The sequence below is a fragment of the Haliotis cracherodii genome, unplaced genomic scaffold (genome assembly GCF_022045235.1).
Source record: "Haliotis cracherodii isolate W230 unplaced genomic scaffold, xgHalCrac1.p SCAF_13, whole genome shotgun sequence".
NCBI lineage: Eukaryota > Metazoa > Mollusca > Gastropoda > Lepetellida > Haliotidae > Haliotis > Haliotis cracherodii.
In genome coordinates, this window is record NW_027266268.1 from 20,512,916 (window position 1) to 20,524,508 (window position 11,593).

Genomic DNA, 11,593 nt, shown 5'->3' on the forward strand with positions numbered 1-11,593 from the left:
CCCGCCATGCTTGCAGTGCACGCGCAGTAATACCTAAACTGGAGTGGTTTTCTTCCGGTACCTTACAAATCATTCATTGTATGTGTATGAGTTTGCAGACATTTTGCAGATAAAATAGAATAGTTCTTCGTCAGAATTATTTGCACAAAAACGTGTGATTATCATTTTATTATTGATATATAGAGGGGGACTATTTTCTACGTATAAGGAGAGTGCGTGAAGCGGTGTCATTATCAGGTCAAGGATTACGAATAAGCGCGCAAAGTTTATAGCCGCAGATGGATTGCTGGCCATGATTGTTCTCCTAAATACTATAAAATGCATGGGTAGCATGTATAAGTTTGTCAGTTGCAACGATTTATTCAAGAGAGTCATAGGTGAACTGGGCATCTAGAATTTAATTTTTGGGGGGAATTGAAATAATAATGAAGATGATAGCGAGAAGATCTACTCTGACGAAACTGTGTATTGAAAACGGAGATCTACGAAGGTCAACAATATTTTAACCCTTATCTGACTGAATATATTTCGTTTTTGAAAAGGGTGCAATGTATATGCAAAGTGTCGTCATAGAACAGTGTAGGCATCTTAAATTTAAACAAGTGAAATGGTGAGTGAGTTAAAATTTAACTACGCATCGGCATTATTTCAGCCATATAGCCACTCGAATGTGTAGACATCCAATATTACCCATGGACATATGGGTAATAAGCATTAAGTTATCTCTGTTTCATGTTGATTGGCTAGTACGTAACAATTGGCCCACTCTTTTCATTGTTTGCGAAGAGGCCCATAGTAACGTGACGTCATATGAATGCACTGACGCAAACAATTGATGACGTCATGCATTACTCATGGCATGGTGGAAAACATCTTCATGAAATCTTGTATGACGTTATGAGCAATGGATGACTTCATCAATTGTGTGTTTGCGACAATGCGTTCATGACGTCGCTTTATTACGGGCCTCTTCGCAAACAATGAAAATTGCACTAGATAAGCCCCGTTACACTATCACAAATTTGGTAAAAAATACTTGTCAAAGTTTTCTCTGTGCAAGTTGGGCTGTTTACACTCATCAAAGGTTTTGACAAGCCATCAAAGTTAGGGCGGGAATTATCTTGCCATGATGGATGCTGCTGACGAATAATGTTTTGCTGTTGTTATATGTGTATTTTGTGTTTATGATAAATGATAGATCAGATATATAACACAATGGGTAATCGATGACGCTTGGTAGGAAGATGGCGTCATATTGATTGATAAAAATAAAAATAACACAATTGAGTACGTAGTACGTATAAATCCCTCTTCGATTCGCGATTGATACGAATGTGTCAAAATTGTACATGAATTTATAATATGACATTTTGTTTTTTGAGGGAGAGTCTTGTAAAAAAATCTGCAAGAACATTTCGAGGTTCATAAAAAAATATGACAAGGACAAGGTGTGGGTGATTATTTTCAGTACATTAGTGCATCACACACACACACACACACACACACACACACACGCACGCAAGCACACACACACGCACACACACACACACACACACACCATCCCACAGAAGAGTTTCAGAAAATTCGGAGGGCCTTAAATTGGGTATATTGCTGTCATTGTGTTTTTCAGTTCAAGTGTCCTCCATAATCTCACCTAACTTTCCGCTAGAACTTCATTATCACTAAACAATAAAATATGAAGCCTTCAACCCAAGTTGTTTCAATATGTATATGGTGTTTTGCGAAACGAGAAGTCTCGCTTGATGAGTTGAATGAGAAATGTACAGTTTATAACGAAACATTTTCAAGAGAATAACAGATGGCAAGAAGTGATATTAACTTCATAAACGACCATCTGTCATTATTGGCCTTGTCAATTGGAACTAGCGTAAAAAGGACGTCGACAGTTTGTGTACAGGGCTAGACACTTTATAAATACGATAAATGGAGACAATTTGAGGGGAGGTAACTCTTGTATGACAATAGTTCCGTCAAAGTGTTATGTTCACTACAGTGAAATATCAAGTGTTACGTTCACAGCAATGAAGGTATCACTTTCTCAACTTCAGAAAACGCAGTCTTTCACATTGAATTATAAGATATAACATGATATTTCACTCGACTCATGGAATATCCTATATATTATATACTTTATGTGTAGCTGTCTACCGGAAAATTAAATTATTTCATTACAAATGTAAAACCTTGACACGGCAATTCTCCCTACCTGACACACAGGGACGGTTCACCACTCTTGTATTTGCGACTAAAAAGTAGTTTCGTGTTTGCCAAATCTTAAAAATATAGACAAAAGTAACAAAAAATATTTAGGGTCACTAAAATCACATTTTTAGGGTCATTTAGGGTCACACAAAATCAGCTTTATAAAAAAATATTCCTGAAAACTACGAGACCGCTGTTGGAAGCGAAAGAATACACTGGTCAAGTAACAACGATGGAAATGAACAGTCTCGATTGACGAGTTAAATAAGAAATATATAGTTTATAACGAAACATTTTCAAGAGAGTTACAAAGGGCGTAAAAAGGAAATCCACAGTTTGTCAATCTCATTAAAATCAGATCTTAGTTCCCGCTACCGTTTAGCGGTAGTGAGAACTGAGGTCTGATTTTAATGAGATTGGCAGTTTGTGTATGTGCCAGACACTTACGTCAAAGGGGAGACAATTTGCCAGGGAGTTAACTCTTGTATGACAATAACTCCGTCAAAGTGTTCAGCAGTGCGATATCATCACTGTCCAGCGGTCTACCGCTCGTCTTCACTTGTTTGACTTTGTGTTCGAGAAATTGTCTGTAAATTTCATTCTCTAGCATTTTAGTCTTCTACTCCCATCATGTGTTGATTTGATAAATGTGATCTCCTATGTGTGTGCAAGCATATTCACATGTTGAAAGATTTAGGTATTTTGAATTCAGGGAGTAGCGGGGTTATCTAGTCTTATGTGGATATTTCTCATGTATTTATAGTCATTTTTGCCACCTTATTTTTTTTACAATTCTGGCTGTAAATGTTTAATAACAACTTTGGGTAGCATATATTTGGCCCTGTTTTTTGTATACCTATATCTCCAAAATTGGTATAGTTGTAGTTAGTTTGCTATTCGCGTTTTCCCAACTTTAGAAAGTTCAATTGTGTTCGCTCACGAGGTTAGAAAGCTTTCTCTCCTAGCTAGCGGTGATTGTCTTCTCCGAGGTCCGCACTTCTCGCTAAGGCTGCGTTCACACAGTGCCGATTATGGCCCCCGTTTGAGATCAGACAGCGCTACGATCCTCAATGATCTGGAATGTCCTATCTTTGTCTGAACTCAGTCGTATACGCTCGTAACAGAGTCCTACGGATCGGGAAAAGTCCAGAGAGGTCGGCCAAGTACTCCCGATAGTATGGTGCGCCCCGTAGAATTCGTGAAACTCGGTCGATTTTGTCGTGACAGATTCTGCTCTATCGGATCGAAATCGTAACAATGTCCTGTGTTGTCTAGACGGTGTCGTGTGTTGTCTGGATGATGTCCTGTGGATCGGGACGCTGTCGTGATGAACGGGCATGATTTGGATAAATTGATCATTGCCGTTTCTTGTCGATTGAGTCCTGAATGTGGGACTTAACCCTTAAGTAGCTCATCGCCACCGAGTGTAGCTATCGCCAGGAATCGCTGAACCTTTACGGGTGGTTCTGCTACTGTGTGATGGTGATCTTATACTGAGTGAGTGAGTGAGTTGTGTTTTACGCGGCTTTTAACACTATTCCAGTCATATCACAGCGTATTAGCTTAATGTGGGGGGAATGCCCGAAGTGATGCAGGTCTTAGACGTTTACCACTTCGGTGAAACCCAAGGTATGGTGCTGATTAACCTAGATACATAATCGAGTGTGGGGTGAAAATTCAGTTGTCCAGATTTCCGCTGTAATTCATTCAAACAAGGAAAATGGTCGCAGACCCAAAATTTGTCACTCTGATACCGAATGTGGTCAATCACATCATTTTCAAATGTGCAAAGTTTCTTTTGCAGTTCAGTATAATAGTATTGTTGTACAAGTACCCTTCTAACAGTACCTGTTGTGTTCCTCTGGTGGTTGTGTTTGTTTGTTGTTTAACGCCGCAGCAATATTCCAGCTATATTACGGCGGTCTGTAAATAATCGAGTCTGGGCCGGACAATCCAGTGATTGACAGCATGAGTAATGCACCCCCAGCCATGGTTTGGTATCCATTCTGCTGTTGTTGTTGTTGCTTTAAGTGTTTCAGAGGTCGCCTTAGAACTGCCTTAGCGATTTCGGCTGACCTGTCCCTCTTTGAGACTCACGTGTGTGAGTAGGGTACACATATCTTTTGTGAGTTTGGTGTTAATAGAATTTCTGTTTTTGTATTGATATGATTTCTATTTTCGTATATTGATATAATTTCATTTCTATCTTTGGCTGCTCTGTTTATATACGTTCAAGTAGCTGTCCATCTCTCAGAAATAGAGTTAGTTTGGGCTTCGCTATTGCATCTCTTGGCTTTAGGAGATCTCCGACAGATAGCGGATGAAACTGCAAATCGGGTGTTTTTTTGTCTTGTCATATCTTTTTCACCAAAGGGTTGGATGTTCGTCCCCAGAACGATAATGTTGCCAGCTCTCTTCTTAGTTTCAATGGGAGTTCTCCTGTTTCTACCTGTTGTGCTTCTAGTGAAGTGCCTGTTGTTGCACCTGTGACCAGCATTAGGGTTGTAGTCTGTCGAGGCGGCTCAAGACAGTACTTGATGCTGAGTGAAAGGCCTCACAGCCATAGTCTATTTTCATCTAATAAGTGATTTGTAGAGGTTCAGCTGAGTGTCCCTCGATGTGCAGAAAGATGTGCCTGAAATTGCCCGTAATACGTTCAGGTCCTTACACATCTATTTTCCACAGATTCTACATGTTTTCTCCAAGTGAGGTGATGATCTAGGATCATCTCCAGAAATATTACGGAATTTTCGAATTTGATTGCTTTGCCTTTTATGGAGAGACGGTGTGTCATAGCATCTTTCCCTCTGTGTTTGAATATAACAGGAATCCATTCTTCTGATCATGTATCTTATAATATAGCTACTAATTTCAGTAAAAACAAAACTCGGATGAATCTAGCTATGAGACAAAAGAGATCTACTCAGTGAACATATCAGTGACAACAAACTGTGAAACAGTAAAATATGAAGTACATACTGTTCAAAGGGATTAAGGGGGCACGGGTGGCCCAGTCGTCTAAGGCGCCGCGATTCGCTGTGCAGAGCTGCGTCCCATGGGGACGCCAGAAACCTATGATTGTGGGTTCGAATCCCAGTTCGCCCCGATTATGTTTCTAGGTTTGTCAGCACCATACCCGTGCTCGTGGGTTTCACCGAAGTGGTAAACGTCTGAGACCTGCATCACTTCGGGCTTTCCTCCCACATTAAGCTGACACTCCTTGATATAACTGGAATACTGTTAAAAGCGGCGTTAAACCCAACTCACTCACTCAAAGGGTTACAGTTTACTTTTAATTTGCCGACTCACTTGCGAAAACAAACTGGTTATGTTAACGAAGCCAATTAAACTCAGTTGTAAAAAAACAAGCAGTAAGCACCATCTCGCAAACTTCAGTGAAACAAACATATTTACAGTTTAACCAAGCCGTTTAAACTTCAGAGAGATTTCCACTGTCTGGGTCATACCATTTATGTGTGAAGGGGTGTGGGGCAATGAAAAACATAATCCACTGTCTGACAACTGGGTGTCTGACAACTGGGAGGACCCCGTTTAATCAGCCCTCTTTGTGTCTTGCAGATTGTCTTGTCAGTGGCTTGGTTAAACCATCTTATGTAATAGCTGGTATACGGTCGCATAGTTATAACGAGCTTGGATATTCACTCATTGTTTATTTATCAGCGATCTTTGCCTGTGACAAATGGGGTCAAGCCATCTAGATTGTCTCTCGTTGATTACATCTAGCTGATTATAATTGAACTGCGAAAGTTTACCACGTTGTCTATAATTTCTGTATTTACATTTATTTTTAAAATTCTTTTTTTCAGTACTATTCAGACCACAGGCCCTTTGTACAAAATGTATGACATATTTATGGCAATGATAATTCGTACTCTTTCTTCTTTACTGTGATACAGATATTTAGCGATATTAATAATAAGATTTATGTTAGTTGTAGATAAAAGAGTATCAAACTTATGGACATTTGGGTGTAGATAATATTTTGAAGGAATATAGAGATGGCGTAGGTGACATATTTATAACACCCTATAGTCGCAGTAGCTCACCTCCGTGACAACACAGGGGCGGTCGGGTAGCCTAGTGGTTAAAGCGTTCGCTCGTCACGCCGAAGAAACGGGTTCGATTCCCGACATAGGTACAATGTGTGAAGCCCATTTCTGGTGTCCCACGCCGTGATATTGCTGGAATATTGCTAAAAGCAGCGTAAAACCAAACTCACTCACTCACTCCGTGACAACACAGTGTACCCATGAGTGGAATGGAACCAATGATTTTAGGCGCGACGAGCCAATGATTTAAGCACGAGGTTACCCTGTCTGTGAATATGAACGTGCTTTGAGGGTTGTCCATGTTGTATTCGCACGGGGGTGAATCGAAAAGATGCCTGACAGATAGTGCTTTGGGTAATGTAAGGTTTAAACACTTGTGTGAAGAATATCATCTCTTCGACGACATGACTCCACGTTGCTGATCGATAATTGCATCTATTTTCGAAAAGAGAAATTGACAGGGATGAGTGAAACAACTCCCGTTTTAGTGTGTTTGGTTATGTAAGAACTTCGAAAGTGGAGAATACGGACATTCACAGAGAGTGGGTAAGTATGGTTTCACGCAGCTTTTAGCAATATTCCAGCAATATCAAGGCGGGGGAGTAGTATCAATGAGATCCCTGAGTAGGGAATCGAACCCGGGCCTTCGGCGTTACGACCGAAGGCTTTAATGACTAGGCCACCCCATCATTCCCCATGACATGAAAAGCTGACTGTCCTTTGTATTCAACTGATATGAAATTGACTGCTGAAATGAGTGAGTTGGGTTTAACGCCGCTTTTAACAGTATTCCAGTTATATCACTTCGTGTCAGCTTGATGTGGGAGGAAAGCCCGAAGTGATGCAGGTCTCAGACGTTTACCACTTCGGTGAAACCCACGAGCACGGGTATGGTGCTGACAAAGCTAGAAACATAATCGGGGCGAACCGGGATTCGAACCCACAATCATAGGTTTCTGGCGTGCCCAAGGGACGTAACTTTGCACAGCGAATTGTGGCGCCTAAGCCACCCTACAACTGAAATGAAGCAGAAGGGACTCTGAAGATGACCCTGCGACTGAAAGTGAAGTGGAGGCAGTCCACCTCATTGTTATGGCTGAACGGTGTTTTTTCAATTCAACAGGTGAGGCCCGGGAAGATCCGGGTCTAAAAAAAGATCAATTACTTTGTACTTGTCTCGACAGGCGACTTAATGGATCAATGATCATTGCTTGTCGTAAGCGGCGACTGAAAAGGATCGTGTTGTAATTGCTTGATGTAAGAAGCGATCAAAATGGTGGTCAGTGGTAGTCGTAGAGAGCGACTAAAATGGATCGATTATTTAGCGCTTGTCGTAAGTGGCGACTCAAATGGATCTAGTATTTAGTGCTTGTCGTAGAGGGCGACTTGTTTGGGTTGTAAGTACTTGTCTCAAGACGCGATTAAAATGGATCGGGTTGTAAGTGTGTGTCTCAACTGACAACTAAAATGGATCTAGTATTTAGTGCTTGTCGTAGAGGGCGACTAGTTTGGGTTGTAAGTACTTGTCTCAAGACGCGATTAAAATGGATCGGGTTGTAAGTGTGTGTCTCAACTGACAACTAAAATGGATTTAGTATTTAGTGCTTGTCAAAGAGGGCGACAAGTTTGGGTTGTAAGTACTTGTCTCAAGACGCGATTAAAATGGATCGGGTTGTAAGTATGTGTCTCAACTGACAACTAAAATGGATCTAGTATTTAGTGCTTGTCGTAGAGGGCGACTAGTTTGGGTTGTAAGTACTTGTCTCAAGACGCGATTAAAATGGATCGGGTTGTAAGTGTGTGTCTCAACTGACAACTAAAATGGATCTAGTATTTAGTGCTTGTCGTAGAGGGCGACTAGTTTGGGTTGTAAGTACTTGTCTCAAGACGCGATTAAAATGGATTGGGTTGTAAGTGTGTGTCTCAACTGACAACTAAAATGGATCGGGTGGCCAGGCTCGATGACGTGGTTGATTATGTGTCGTCGACGTTAAACAAATTCGACCTCTCACTAACTCGGAAGTTACCGCTGGTGAATGTACACATTTCCTGCTTATTGTCCAATGCTGTATATTAAGGGAGGAATTGCACGGATACGATGTGTTAAAGCATCCTCGATTATCTGGTGTGTTATCTCCAATTTATTACGATAAATATAATTTATCACAATAGAATGGATATACCATATCCTGAGTAACCAAGGGTGGGTTTAGAGTGACAAGTTTGATTCTTGTGATAGCATGCTTTTCTCTCCACCCCCACCCCCGAGAAAGATCCGTGTTAGATTCGGTCTTCAGCAACTCATGCTTGTCTCTCTCAACCCCAACCCCCGATGAAGATCCGTGTTTGATTTGGTCTTCAGCAACTCATACTTGCCGAATGAGGCGACTAACAGGACGGGGTGGTGAGGCACGCTGACTAGGTATCCCACGTCATTGTATCCCAATTGCGTAGATCGATGCTCATGATATCAATCACTGGATTGTCCATACAGTTGGAATATTGCTGAGTGCAGCGTTAAACACCACACCAAACAAACTGGCTCGCCTGTCCCAGGCAGTTGGATTCATTGCTGACTGGCGTAAAACAACATCCGACAAATGTATTCGGGAATGGAGACAACACCGGACTGTTTACCAATGCAGTTTTATTCTTAAGGCAGTATCAGCATACACATTAGGCTTTCTGAATATACACAAGCATGTCACAGCAAACGCATCATAAAGGTACGGTGGCCCATAAGGGACATGGGATTTGTTTTTCAATATTTTGATATTTCACTTTCTTTTATCGTAACCTTTTGCAAATTAACACAATTTGTCATACAAATATGTGATAAATCATGTATAAAAACAACCGAAAACATGGAAAATGTACTTTCAAGTAGCTATTGAATCGCTGAAAAGTGAAGCAAAAATGTCCAAAACTAAAATGGAAATGTCCAAAACAAAAACTAAAATGTCAAAAACAAAAGCGAAAATGTCAAAAACTAAAATGAAAATACAGAAAAGTATTTCCACCGCGGTTATAACATTATCACTCACCGCGGTGGAAATACTTTTCTGTATTTTCATTTTAGTTTTTGACATTTTCGCTTTTGTTTTTGACCTTTTCATTTTAGTTTTTGACATTTTCGCTTCACTTTTCAGCGATTCAACATCTACTTTATACATGATTTATCACATGTTTGTATGACAAATCGTGATAATTTGCAAAAGGTTACGATAACAGTAAGTGAAATATCAAAATATTGAAAACAGACTCCATGTCCCTTATTGGCCACCGTATAAAGGTATAGTTACTAAGCTCTTTCATTAACTGAGACTTATTTTCAACTAACGAATCTCACAGCGTTCGATCCACATCGGAGCAATGACAACACGATAAGAAAAGACATTAAAGACACGAGAAACCAATTCATTAATGATTCTTTTTTCAAGGATCCTCACTTGTATAAATTTAACTTACCAATGAAGATTAAAAATACTGTAACAATTAAAAATGTGTCAGTGTTCATTTTCCACGCCATGAATCTTAGAAAGCATGAACTTATTCAATGACTTGATGTAACATAGCAGTTACCATGGCTACTTATGTATATTCTATTGTATAAATGTACCCACAACTACTTTGTATATTAGTCTATGGCCTATTCAATATTTAGAAATAAAGATTGATTGATTGATTGATTGACAGCCATCAGTATCCCCCGTCATCTGTGCATGCTAACAATGGTAAATGATTGATCTTAAATCTCACTAAAACCAGATACTTTACTCCGATACGATACCTCAGTGCGTGGAGATCGGGGGACACGCCCACAGGCTATTGTTGACAGTAAATAATAAATGAGAGTTTTCAAGACAAATAAAAAAAGGCATTATTTTCACACAGGTGCAATTGTTAAACTGTGAAAGTACTGACTAAAAGTATAATTCAAACATAGTCCCTTAAAACAATTTAGGAAACAATTCTTCAATAACAGTCAATAACATCAGAAGTGTTAGCAAATCATTTATCAAATAAAAGTTTATTCAGTTATGAAACCGTTTTGATATGATATTGCTAATTAGTCACTGAATAATGGATTTGAAACGACAAGGGTCGATTCACAAAGTGTAATCCGAGAACAAAATGTCAATAATGGGCATGACCTCCTCTACGACGGATGCGTCGCCTCCTCTGTGGGATGAGGTAGAAATGGGGTTAACGTCGCGTCCAAAATGATTGCACTTATATAGCGACGTGCATGCACGTGTGTGTGGCTGCTTGTACTAGTCCGGACTGATGCAGATTTTATAGTGTTAGCCCACTGGGATACCATGCCGCAGTTTACATGAATACCCCACTCAGACACAGTATACTGACTCCGAGCCGACCAGTCCTTGTTTAGACCCTAAATGCCGTGCGCCAGACAGGATAACAACAAGTACCATCTTTTAGTATGACGCGGCCGGGGATCGAACCCCGGACCTTCCTCTCCCCTGGCGGACGCTCTACCACTAGACCACAGAGGCGGTCTGTTACTAAACAGTCAGTGAAGGGTTCCGTCAGCATTTTATACCGCTATTTTCAGTGGTCTCACAAGCTTTGTGTAAAATCACGTGGATTGTTCTATTAAGGTTATCAACCGTTGCACATCCAACGGCAATGAATCGGCACCCAGAGGGTTAAAGCTTGCCAAATTCGGGCAATTTGACGTTCAGCCAACTAGCTTCTCAGGAACCAAGTCTGTTCTGTACGAAATGTGTTCAGGGATGTGTTTTGTAATAATAATTTTTTTAAATAAAAACAAAATACAGCTATCGCAACATTGTTGGTTTCAAGGGTTCGGGGTTCCCATATACTTTTGTAATTTAGTATACATAATCTTATACTATTATAAGCTTCTCAAAATGAAAAAAGATGTAATTAACTAAAGTCACGTCCGGAAGCCATGGTAACAGATCAATCACTATGACCTGGCGTCAGTTTCCAATCTGCGTCAGTGTAATTTGTGCACGATGTGCAACTCTCCAAGCTACGGTTAGGTGGCACCACAAGCTATTTGATAGTGTTATAGTTAGCTAGGGTGTGGAATGTTGGCGATTGGCAACCATATTGGTAATAGAAAAAGACGTAAAAAACAACAAATACACCAATGGGCGTGGAAATATTGTGCTAACCTCAATACACTCGGTGGATGCTCAAACATTTTTACCCTGGTTAATGGATCAGTGTGCACAAGATTTTCATTCTCAGCTCCCTGGGGAGTATACAACCCAAGCTGCCTTGTCAGGCGCTTGAAGGTTAACGGTCAC